This window comes from Elephas maximus, chromosome 1, assembly GCF_024166365.1.
Source record: "Elephas maximus indicus isolate mEleMax1 chromosome 1, mEleMax1 primary haplotype, whole genome shotgun sequence".
Taxonomy (NCBI): Eukaryota; Metazoa; Chordata; class Mammalia; order Proboscidea; family Elephantidae; genus Elephas; species Elephas maximus.
Window position 1 is genome coordinate 61,645,911 of NC_064819.1, and position 13,432 is coordinate 61,659,342.

General features: G+C 41.6%; 1 protein-coding gene across 7 annotated transcripts in view; it reads right to left on the reverse strand.

Moving 5' to 3' along the window:
• ATXN1 (ataxin 1) overlaps positions 1-13,432 on the reverse strand; it is a 533,523-nt gene that overhangs the window by 160,204 nt on the left and 359,887 nt on the right. The gene's annotated exons all lie outside the window — the stretch shown is intronic.

Sequence of the window (13,432 nt, forward strand, 5' to 3'; positions counted from 1 at the left end):
CAGGGAAGAAAAGCAAATGCAAAATAGACCAAGTTCTTATAGAACTTTTGCCCCACGTGATAGCAAGCACTTGGACATAAGCAATGCATTGATGAGCCATTTAATCTTTCCCTTCTCTTTCACTTGTTTGGCGTTAAGTAGGCAAAGGCTGGTACGCTGGATGATGCAACATGTATTCACACACATGGAGAGGCTGTGAGGAATAGAAGGATGAACTAGAAAGAGGTTCATCTGCCAGTGACAATGGCTTGACACAGTGGCTGCAACAATGGGCTCAAATACAGCAAGGATTGTGAAGATGGCACAGGACTGGGCAACGTTTTGTTCTGTTATACATAAGGTCTCTATGAGTTGGAGCCAACCCAACAGCAGCTAACATCAAAAACAGCTTTAAGCTGACCACTTTTCATTTCTTTGAGCCTCTCTTAACATGGGATGATGGTAACACCTACCTAAGTGTGTGAGATGCCTTTATATCTCACAAAATAACATCTAAAAGTCACCCACAGCGCCACACTAAGTGCTCGCTTCCTCTCCGCCCCTCTTCTTGGGACCTTGCATAAGTGCTGACCAGGCTCTCTATGCAATGCCGTCTCAGTAACAGGTATCAAAGCTAAATCCTGGGAATGGACTTTCCAGGTGAGGGATGAAGCCAACTCCAGTTCCTGGTCATAATGGAGGGGGCTTGGAGGAATCCAGCCATGCATCCTCACCCTCCCCTCTTTGAGGCCTACTTTTGAGGTCCTCTGTGAACTCACCTGATCCAAAGAACAAAGAGAAAACAGAAGGGAGACAGCAAGGGCAAAAAGGCAGACTCCTCCAAGGGCCAACCCTGCGGAGAACAAAGGGGCTGCTCCTGGACGATCACCACTCATGAATCATTCAGTGCTCAAGAATTTTCTTTTTGTTTAAACTTCAATCAATCTTTTCTAAGCATTAAATGGGGGCACCTTCTCTTCACATTTAAAAGCAAGCATTTGCCACTTCAGCTGTACAAATTATATAGGATTGAAAATAGTATAGTTGAGAGAAATGTGGAGTTTGTAATTAGAGTTCTCTTTCGCTCGCTTGCAATTTTTTTTTCCTTTCTCCAGGCAAACAGAAACAAATTGAACAGAAAAATGGTTGTTTAACAGGTCAAAAGGTTGCCACCCCCCTGCATTCTATCTTTAGCCTCACCTTCTTTGTCTAAGATGTCGAAGATCTGTTTCCTCTACGTATAGAAGAAATACTGATTTAACCCCAGAGCAGCAGAGGTCTCTCTCTCACTGAGGCCAGCCTCTGCTTCAGAGGATCAAATGTCAAGCCACACTTCCCTACGACTCACAAGGTTATAATGCGGCTAATAAGCAAGATGGATGCTTACTACAGCAAGGAGAATTCTGTAGACAATATTCGACTGCATCTACAGAAAAACAGCTCGGAAGTCCGAGGAAACAAAGCAAGATGTTTGGTAAACAAAGTACCCTCTTGAGGGCAAGGATTCTGTTTTCTTCTTCCAATGCAGAGCGTGTTTCTAGTACTTAATGAATACTTGGAGAATTAAGAAGAGCAGGGATGGATATATGATGTCCAGATTACAAATACATGTCAAAATCTGTAACTGCTAGTGAATTATACCTTACAGGAAAATAAACCTTTTCAGATGTTGTAGATAGTATAAGATTAAGCTCAGTGGACAAACTGGGAAGATTTAGCGGGATCTACCTCATGTCCCCCGCCACCCGTCTGTCAGTTTGTTGTGCTAATGTGGCATATGTGCTGCTATGATGCTGGAAGCTATGCCACTGGTACTTCAGATGCCAGCAGGGGTGCCCATGGTGGACAGATTTCAGCAGAGCTTCCAGATTAAGACAGGCTAGGAAGAAAAGCCTAGTGATCAACTTCTGAAAATTAGCCAGTGACAACCATATGGATCACAACAGAATACTGCCCTACATAATGCTAGAAGATGAAACCCCTAGATTGGAAGGCACTGAAAAGACATAGTGGCCATAACAATGGACTTGACCATACCAATGATGCAAAGATGGTGCAGAACGGGGCAATGTTTCATTCTGTTGCACATGGGGTCACCGTGAGTTGAGGTGACTGGACTACAACTAACAAGAACAACATCACATGTCTTGATGGTTATATGTCAGTCTCTAGAAGAAAAAGTAAATCTTAAAAAAAAGGGAACAGTAAGACCCTAGTTTCTGAAAACTCATTTGTGAATCAAAACCAGAGTAAACCAAGTGACTGAGCATTCAAATGAGGGGTAAAAAAAGAAGAGTTACTGCTGACTTTTTTTCTTCCCTCTTGCTGGTGTGAGATTTTAGACCTTCCTTCTTTTCAAAGGAGCTCTGGTGTTGCAGTAGTTAAAGTACTCAGCTGCTAACCGAGACGTTGTTCGTTCAAAACCACTAGCAGCTCTGCAGGACAAAGCTGTGGCCTGCTGCTTCCACAAAGATTTACAGCCTTGGAAATCCTATGGGGCAGTTCTACTCTGTCCTATAGGGTTGTTATGAGTTGGAATCGACTCAGTGGCAGTGAGTTTGGTTTTTGGCTTTTCCTGTCAAAGGAATGGTATCAAATATATTTAAAGTATCAACATAAACCTATCTCTTCTTCACATCCCTCTTGTTTTTATAGTATATGATCTATTTTCATTTCACTACACCAAGTTTCATAGCAGCATGTAGACTTACACTTCTATCATTTTAACTTATAAAAATATCAGAGGCGATTAATTCACATTACAACTCTACCACAGGGTCACTATCAGTTGGAATCCACTTGACAGCAATGGGTTAGGTTTTGGTTTTGTTAATTCAGACCATCAAGACGTAGAATTTAAAGATTCGACTAGGGTTTAGCTTAAGGCTACTTTTAGCTGGCTATAGAAAAAAGGTTTGTGAATGTTTACCTCATTTAAGCATTCTTAAATTTACTTTATCAACATCACTTGCATCCAGACAACACACTAATTGAAAGTGACTCTGATCTAGTCTTTAAAGCAAAGCTAGATAAAACTATTACACTTGGTATAGATGAAAGTCCTTAAGATTTTAAGTCAGAAAATCAAAATATCTGGGTTCAAGTTCTGTTCCGTCATATACCAGATGTGAAACCTTACACAATTATTTAACTTTTCTGAGGATCAGTTTTGTCGTGTGTAAAACGAGGGTAAAAATATTTGTCTAAGAATTGCCATTAGTGCTGCATCAGTGTAAGTCAAGGAACTTTGCAAACAATATGCAAATTCTATCATTTTTACCATCATCTTCATCAGTAAACCAAACAAAAAACCAAACCCAATGCTGTCGAGTTGATTCTGACTCATAGCGACCCTATAGGACAGAGTAGAACTGTCCCATAGAGTTTCCAAGGAGCACCTGGCAGATTCGAACTGCCGACTCTTTGGTTAGCAGCCGTAGCACTTAACCACTACGCCACCAGGGTTTCCTCTCCATCAGTACTTAAAAATAATGGGAAGGAATGACTCAGACACAGACACAGCAATATTCACTGTTAGCACAATTCACAATAGCCAAGAAGTGAAAACAACCTAAATGTCCATCAACAGATGAAATGGACAAATGAGGTGTGTTTTTACATACAATGGAGTATTATTCAACCATAGAGAGAAATGAAGTCCTGATAATACATGCTACGATCTAGATGAACTTTGAAAATATTATACTGAGTGAAATAAGCCAGTCACAAAAAGAGGAATATTGCAAGATCCCATTTATATGAAATCTCTACGAATAGGCAATGCCTATAAATGGAAAATGGATTAGTGGTTACCAGATGCTGAGGTGGAGGTTTGGGAGAAATGAGGAATGATTGCTTAATGGGTACAGGGTTTCTATTTGGGGTGACGAAAATGTTTTTGGAAATGGTGATGATGGTCACACACACACGCACAGGCTCACGTGGGAGAGGGTAAGAAAAAACTGAATGGATGGTGTTTTCTGTGTCAGGTATCATGTCAAAGATGGTACATGTTTTATGCCACTTTAGCTCACAACAACCACCCTAGGATCTATAGATAAACATATCTGTTGTATTGAAATAAATTATATTTCAAATTTTAGAAACTGCGGCACTAAACAAAAAAAAAAAACCTGTTGCCGTCGAGTTGATTCCGACTCATAGTGACCCTATAGGACAGAGTAGAACTGCCCCATAGAGTTTCCAAGGAGCGCCTGGTGGATTTGAACTGCCGACCTCTTGGTTAGCAGCCGTAGTACTTAACCACTACACCACCAGGCGGAGGCACAGAGAGGGTTAAGTAACATGCCCAGTGAATTTAGAATTCAGGTACATTTCATTAATCAAAATAATAAGTATTTATTGAGCAACTACTATGTGTCAAGGACCCCTGATGGCAGAGTGGTTAAGAGTTCTTCTGCGGCTGACAGTTCGAATCCATCACCTGCTCCTTGGAAAATCTAGGGGGCAGTGCTACTCTGTCCTATAGGGTTACTATGAGTCAGAATTGACAGCAACGGGTATGGTTTTAGTTTTACTACGTGTCATAATAACTGTCATCAGAGAGATGATACTGAACTGGATTCTTCTGAACTCTAAATCATTGTTTTCATCTTGTCTGGGAGTTTGGATATTATGGCAAATGAGCAACCTGGAGAGATAAAGAGGCAGTTAAACTCACAGTAAGTGAGACTCAGAAGTGAACACCACCACTCTTTATGGAAAGAGGCAGTCGGAGGGCGTGGTGAAGACAGCTAAAATGTTCCATGTGGCTGAAAAACAGACTGCAGGCCAGCAAGACACATGTCAGTCACTGGGCTGGGAAGACTACTACATTTATTGAGCATCTACTGTGTGAAGAATGTTCCAGGAGGTGTTACACAAAAGCAGACCGACACGCTTTCAAACAGCACACAATCTAACAGACCAACAAGGACTGGCTAGATGTGAAAAGAAATAACAGCAACAACAGAGCTGCAGAAAACTGCACTGTCAGCTGTCTGGGGTCCTCCTCCCAGGAAAGATCCTTCCAGGTATTGGCTAGAGCCAAGTGGAATCAATCAAGGAAGATGCCATCAAGATGACTTCCCCATCCTGCCTGGGTTTGAAGGACTAAAAATCCAAAAACCAAACCCGCTGCTGTGGCGTCAATTCCGACACAATTAGAGGGAGTTTTTTATTGGTCTAGAACTGGGAGAACACAAGTGTTTCATTTGGAGATAATGCATGAGCAGAGCTCAGAGGGGAAACTATGAGTGGCGAAGAGTAGACAGCAGAGCACTGTGTTTGGAAGAGAAAGGCCACAAATTGGTAGATAACTGGAGGTAAAGGAAGATGGGCTGAAGGGGTGGCTGTGGTAAGTAGTTTAAAATTATATCTGTAAGGCAAGTGGAGTCACTCCAAACAACTGGGGAAGGCCAGGACGGAATCAAGATAATCAACAAGGAAGGGTCTCCGCTAAGTCTAGGCCAACTAGAGAATGAGAGGTAGGCAGGACCACTACAGGGGAGGCTGTGAGTCATCTGCTCTGAGGGCAACTAAACAGAAGATTTTGGGCAAATGGTTAACATGCCCGGCTGTTAACTGAAAGGCTGGAGGTTCAAGTGCACCCAGAGGCACCTCAGAAAAAAAGGCCTGGTGATCTACTTCTGAAAAATCAGCCACTGAAAACCTTATGGAGCACAGTTCTACTCTGACACACACGGGGTCGTCATGAGTCGAAGTTGATTCCATGGCAACTGGTTTTGTTTTAAGAAATAGTAAAATTCCAGGAAAAGGCACCATGAACTGTATCAAGCAAGCCAAGATGGAAGACTAGTCATTTCTCATAAGTCCTAAATGGAGGGAGGGAACCCAAGGGTGTAACTCTCTATCGAGTAGGGTTCCTACATTTCTTCTCATGCAGGTTTCTCATCCAATCATACTTAGGAGCAGAGTAAGAGGTCAGTACAGTGGATAACGCCAGAAAAGAGAAAAAAATAGGAGGAAGGAAGGTACACAATTGGTAAAGTCAGTGAACATTCTCTCATGAATCCACACACTGGAAAACTTAGTAGCCATAAGAATATTTTCAAGATACATATTTATTAACATGGAAAGATACAACATATTGCTAAGTGAGAAAAGAAGATTTAGAAAAGTATGTCAAGTACTATTCTATTTTTGTAAAGCTCTATGTAATTATTTGTATACATTTGTACAGAGAATATTCTGGGGGGAGAGGGGAACACACCAAAATCTAACAGTGTTGAATATCTTTGGGCAACAATAGTGTGGCAGATTTTTTTATGTCCCTTGTTTATATTTCCCTAATTCCTCTTCAAGTGATTTAGAGAGATTACTTGTAAAAGATTGATTTTTTTTAAAGAAAAAAGATTGATTTTTTTTTTTAACAAAAGAATTAACACACTTTCCGTTTCATTCAAGTTTCCAATAATTTTCTCCTTGTTAAATGTAGAATTGCCAGTACCTTACACAAAAGCCAATGTGTACTTCAGATCTGTGTGGTGCAGCCTCTCGTTACATAAATGACTTCAACAGCCACATCCTGATGCATGAGAGAAAAAAGGAATGGAAATTCCAAAGAGCTCAAGTCACAAAAAGCAGTGGCCGAAGCGGCTATTACAACAGCAAAGGAAAATGCCGAGGCAACAGGAGACCAAACCCAGACCAAACCCCTCACCATCGAGTACATTCCGACTCACGGTGACCCCGTGTGTTACAGAGTAAGGCTTCTTGGTTGTAATCTTTGTGAAAGCAGGTCACCAGGCCTTTCACCCACAAAGCCCCTGGGTCGGTTCCAACTGCTGGCATTTCAGTTAGCAGCCAAGTGCAAACCGTTTGCACCACTCAGGGACCTCAGAGAAGAGACAGACCCCTACATATCCCAAGTACTTCTTTCCTTGGCTCTGGCGGAGGTTTCTTGATTAGTCTATTTTAAAAATTGTTATCGTTCAAAAAAAAAAAAAAATCCTAGCTAAAAATAACATTAAAACGCAGAAGACGCACAGAAGCACCCCATGATGCAAATTATTTGTGAAGATAATGTAGCAGCATACCCAGGGATTGGCATGAATCATAGCCACTCTACAACTGAGATGAGCTCCCCATGCACAAATCAAGAGATGCATGGTCTAGTCATCGGTGTGAGATTTTACTGTGTGTTCTGATCCCACTAAAACTGTTGCTTTGCATACAAAAGGAAGAAGCAGTGCTAGTGGTTCTTGGGGTGGGGCCGAGCAGTGTAGGAGAAAAAGAACCACCCCCCTACCCCGCAGCAGTTTTTTCAAAGGCTTTATTTATATCTACCATCTTTCTTATACTAACAACTTCATCTTGACATCTGTTGAGGAAGTACCTTTCATCAAAAACCATCTGTTTCTAACTCTCCCTTCCTATAAGCATAAATTTACTACAGCTATTTACTATACTTTATTATTTAGGCATATTGCTCACCTTAACATAAAGAAAAAAAAATCTTCACAACTGGACTAATAATTAACTTTATAATAAACAGAGAAAAGAATGAAGTTGTCAAGAATCTCATTTTACTTGGATCTACAATCAATGCCCATGGAAGCAGCAGTCAGGAAATTGTCTTAGGCTGGGTTCTCTAGGGAAGCAAAACTAGAAAAGCGTATAAATATATATACAGAGAGATCTATATCAAGGAAATGGCTCACGCGGTTGGGGAGGCTGGAACGTTCCAAGATCGTGGGTCAGGATAGAGGTGATCATGTTATATCAAATCTCATAATGGAAGTGGTCACAACATCATACAACTGCCAAACCACTGAGAATCACAACCTAGTCAAGTTGTGACACAACCTTAACCATCACAGAAATCAAACGATGTATTACATTGGACAAATCTGCTGCAAAAGACCTCTTTAAAGTGTTAAAAAGCAAAGATGTCACTTTGAGGACTAAGGTGCGCCTAACCCAAGCCATGGTGTTTTCGATTGCCTCATGTGCATGCGAAAGGTGGATGATAAATAAGGAAGACTGAAGAAGAACTGACACCCTTGAATTACAGTGTTGGTCAAGAATATTGAATATACCGTGGACTGCCAAAAGAAGGAACAAATCTGTCAAAACCGTAAGATCCCTGGGTTGCACAAACGGTTTGCACTCGGCAGGTAACCAAAAGGTTGGTGGTTTGACTCTACCTAGCAATACTGGGGAATAATGAGGCCTAGCAATCTGCCTCCTTAAAGATTACAGCCAAGAAAACCCTACGGAGCCGTTCTATTCTATAACACATGGGTCTCCAAAGTCATAAACGAACAACAAAAACAAAATCAACAACGATAAAATGTGCCAAAACTGTAAAGTAGACTGAGCTGGCCTTTGGCCACCCAATCCCTGTGAGTGGCAGAATTTTAAGATTAATTCACACCAGTTTAATATGTGCCACAAAATGATGAATGGGTGAGTGAATGAATGAGTGATTTATTCAAAGCTGTCTATGTGTGACATTTTACCAGGTCAACATGAATTAGTAGACCAACATAAATTATACAAGGATTTTGTCCTTAAGTAGCTTCTATTCTAGCAAGAGAAACAAAATATAAACAATCATTTTAATACAGTATGATACTTGCAGTAATAATAATAATAAACTGCTGTGATGTTGACCCAGACACATAACGACCCCACGTGTGCCAGGGCAGATCCATCAGGTTTTCAATGGCTGATTTCTCAATTAGTAGCCAATCATATTAACCATCTGCACTACCCGCGGAGTCACAGTAATAATAACTCATTGCCATCAATTCAGTTTCAACTCATTGCGACCCCATAAGACAGAGCAGAACCTCCCCATAGGGTTTCCAAGGCTGTAATGTTTACGAAAGCAGAATGCCACATCTTTCTCCTGTGGTACAGCTGGTGGGTTCAAACAGCCGACTTTTCAGTTAGCAGCTAAGTGCTTAACCACTGCGCCACCATGGCTCCTTGCAGTAATTACACAAGACTATAAAGAAGAAATAGATGTCACAGGGAACGAGCAGTGAAGAACTTGAGAGGGAGGCAAAAGAAACTTCTAAGACTGACTAAACTAATTTGCCCCAAGGTGCTAATGTTTTATACCTGGTCTCTGTCCCAGGATCATTTGAATTTTAATAGAAAACATGCAGAAGAAGTCTTTTTGCTCCACACTTGAGGGCTGAACTGCTATTAGTAACATTTCAGGCCTGGGGCTGACAGAGAAGATACTTCAAATACTACCACGAGGCAGGAAGTATACCTGCTTCTATCATAAAAAAGGTTCAAAGAGGGCAGGTGGTTGTCTTCTTCAAGCCCTTTTATCTATCAAGTACATGAAAGAAAGTTGGTGAACTATACTATAGCTTTGAAATACACACGCCAGTACTAACTGTTATTCATGAAGCAGTGGTTCGGGGGTAGAACTCTCGTCTTCCATGCAGGAGACCTGGGTTTAATCCCCGGCCAACGCACCTCATGCGCAGCTACCACCCACCTGCCACTGGAGGCTTGCATGTTGCTATGATGCTGAAAAGGTTGCAGCAGAGCTTCCAGACTAAGCCAGAGTAGGCCTGGCAATCTACTTCTGAAAATCAGCCAGTGAAAACCCTATGGATCATAATGGTCTGATCCATAACCCATCATAAGGATAGAGCAGGACTGGGCAGCATTTCCTTCTCTTGTCCATGGGATGGCCATAAATCAGGGGCCCACTTGATGGCAGCTAACAACAACAACTATTACCTGGAAAGTCATTAGATAGACGTCAAAATAGGGAGTACACACTGATGAAGTAGACAGCTGCTTGCTTTCTAATATGTTTTAAAGAATGCCACCCAAAAGATCTTCCCCAGGATGGGCTCAAATTTCTCCGTTAAAAAAATTCAATCCTTGCAAAATACAATTATCCTGGCCAATATAGTAAGGTAAGTCCTATCAGATTAATGTGAATGTCTTTATCAGGCTGTTTTTCTTCACAGACCAACCAAGGAACATGAACTGATGTGAGGCATAGGAGAGGTGAAGAGATTAGATCAGGAAGACAGAAGGGTGAGAAGAACTGTTACAGACAAGCGTGAACCGCTGAAATCAAGCAAATGGCACCCACTCTAAAATTTCCCCCACCCCACAGACGGCAAACTTAACTCTGCTTTCTCTCCAACATTTTCTCCTCTACCTGAAAGACTCCCAGCAATTAAAAAAAAAAGTAAATAACTCAAAACTTGAAAAGTTTTATGAGATGAACATGCCTTCCACTAAATAATTTTCAACCATGACCACATAATTTAATAACTGAAACTCATTTTGAATTTTCAGTTTCACAAACTGAAATAGGGTGACTCAAGATTGAGATGGAATAAATAAAAATATCTTATAGCTTCCCATTTCTGAGTTTGCTGTGATGAGTTAGTTTAAACAATCTAAACATGTCAATGACGTAACGGATAAGACAGATGCACTGGATTGGAGGGGCTTTAATGTCAAGATAAGTGGAAATTATAGCCCACAGCTACGACTTCATGTTAGTGTGATAGAGTGAGAATAGAAAGCCAACTAAAGTGGCAGGGAGGGAAAACACTAGTAACTAAACAATAGATAAATGGTAACTTTGGGGAAGGGGGAGACAGTATACAATACTGGGGAAATCAGCATAACTTGACCAAGGCAAAGTCACAGAAGCTTCAGAGACACATCCAAGCTCCCTGAGGGACCGAGGTCCTGGGCTGAGGGCTGGGTCCATGGTCTCGGGGGCATCTAGCTCCACTGGCATAAAACATAGTTTATAAAGAAAATGTTTTACATCCTACTTTGGTGAGTAGCGTCTGGGGTCTTAAAAGCTTGTGAGTGGCCGTCTAAAATAACTCCTACTGGTCCTACCCTGTCTGGAGCAAGGTAGAATGAAGAAAGCCTAAGATGCAATGCAAAGATTAGTCCAAAGGTCTGATGGACCACAACTACCATACCCTCCACCAGACTTAGCCCAGCACTACTAGATGGTACAGCTACCACCCCTGACTGTTCTGACAGGGATCACAATAAAGGGTCCTGGACAGAGCTGGAGAAAAATGTAGGACAAAATTCAAACACACACACACACACACACACACACACACACACACACACACACACACACACACACAAACAATACCTCATCAATCTTCCCACCATCTGTCAGATCTCAGATTACACTGACTGCCCCCACCAGCTAATCAAGGAGGCAGTCGAGTGTAGCTTTGAAAAAGTTCCACTCTTTCAGATTTTACTATGAAAATTTCTAAAAAAGAAAATAAGAGGAGCTGGTTTGATCACAGCACTGGCTTTAATTGTGTACTAATGTGGATTGGCACGGTTACATAACTAATGTAATTAATATAACTGTTAATGTAATGTTAGTAGAAAGCTCGTGCGCGTTAAGAATATAAGCTGACAAAACTCAGTCAATAACACACAGGAGATAGAATACACATATCTGCATTTTCCTCCATTCTTCCAATAACAAGGAAATTCTGTTTTCCTCCTCTATAGAGTTGGTATGAGTCGGACTCGACTGGACGGCAACGGGTTTCTTTTGTTTTAACTTTATATGGGATCCCTGGAAGGTGTAAATGGTTAAGCACTAGGCTACTGACATAAAGGCTGGTGGTTCAAACCCATCCAGAGGCACCTCAGAAGAAAGGCCCACCGATCTGCTCCCAAAAGGTCCTGCCACGAAAACCCTATGTTACTTTGCGCACATGGTGTCATCCTGAGTTGGAACTGACTCAATGGCAGCTGGCTTGGTACACTCTACATGCTTTAAAGCAGGCTGAATAAAAATAATATTTTTAAAGGAAATATATTATTTTGATTAATATTTTATGCAAAACTTTATGTAAGGTCATGTACTCAGACAGATGAAATATGCAAGTTGGACATTTCTGCTATCACCTACGATGCTGAGCTCACTCCCTCACCTGGCACTTATTCTATACTCTGCTGGAAGCCAGGCAAACTAAGCACAGCCAACTATTTCCTCCCATCAGTGTAGAATGCAAGGAGTCAGTGTTTATGCAGCTATCTGCTACTAAAGCAAACAAGCAGAATCAGGAAGCCCAAAGCGTGCCATATTTTTATTTTCATGTCACATGGTTATGAAGTGTGCCAAACTTGAAATTACGAAGTCCCGTATCACGCATTTCTTTACCTGTCCTCACCATACTTGTTTCACTACAACTCTCTGATACAAGTTTCTAAAATGCTGTGTTTCTCAGGAGCAAACAAATGCCTTGAGACTCTGACCCTGTATGGAGCTTTTTCAAACTCCCTCCTGTCTTAGAAAATGTATCCTGCTATATTAGTGGTGGCTGGTGGTAACACATAGCAGTCCTAGGAACTCAGCCACCAACCCCAGACATGCAGAGACATGCTCGCAACTGATCCCAATGCTGACATAGCATTTCTATCAGCAAACACAAAGTGAAGAGCTAATGTGGTCAAGTGTCCACCTCACAGACAGTTGATACGTGTAAGAGGTTGTTACAACTCTGTACTAGTTGCCATCGAGTCAACTCCAACTCATGACGACCCCACGTGTGTCAAAGTAGAACTGTGTGCCACCGATTTTCAGTGGCTCATTTTCCAGTAGACTGTCAAGCTTTTCTTTCAAGGTGCCTCTGGTGAACTCAAACCTTCGACCTTTTGGATAGCAACCGAAGATTGTTAACCATTTGCACCACCCAGGGACTCCTAAAATTCTTTAAGTGTAGGAAATTTTGGAGTCTCAGCTACAAAAGTGGCCTGACTGCCTTCAGAAGAAGTTCTGGAGTTTTAATTTCCCTCCTTGTGTTCCTCCATCCATCTGATTCCCACTTAGTCTCAATTATATGCTTACGGAAGTTGCCCTTCAAGCAAAGGGATCAGAAATTAGAATCCATCCCCAGCAACCTGAACTACCCTGTTGTTACAGATTGAATGGTGTTCCCTAAAAAGATACGGAACATGACCTTGTTTGGAAAAAGGGCCTTCAGAGATGTTGTCAGTTATCAGGAGGTCATACTGCAGTAGGGTAGGTCCTAATCCAGTATGAGCGGTGTCCTTATTAAAGAGACTTAGAGACACACAGAGGCAAGACAGTCACATGGAGATGGAGGCAAGAGACGAGTGGCATGGAACACCAATGATAATCAGCCATCACCAGAAATTGTGAGAGAGGCACGGAACAGACTCTCTCCCTCAGAATCCTCGGAAGGAATCAACACGGCTGACACCCTGATTTGGACATCTAGCCTCCAGAACTGTGAGACAACACACTTCTGTTGTTACAAGCCACCCAGCAGTCTGTGGTACTTTGTTACAGCAGCTCAAAAACTAAGACACCTATCTAGACTCTTCCGTTTTCTCTCTTTTTTACTAAAAGATTAGAAAGAATACATTGCAAATTATTATCTGCTGTCATGCACATTCAGGTTTTTCCCCTTCATTTTCTTCT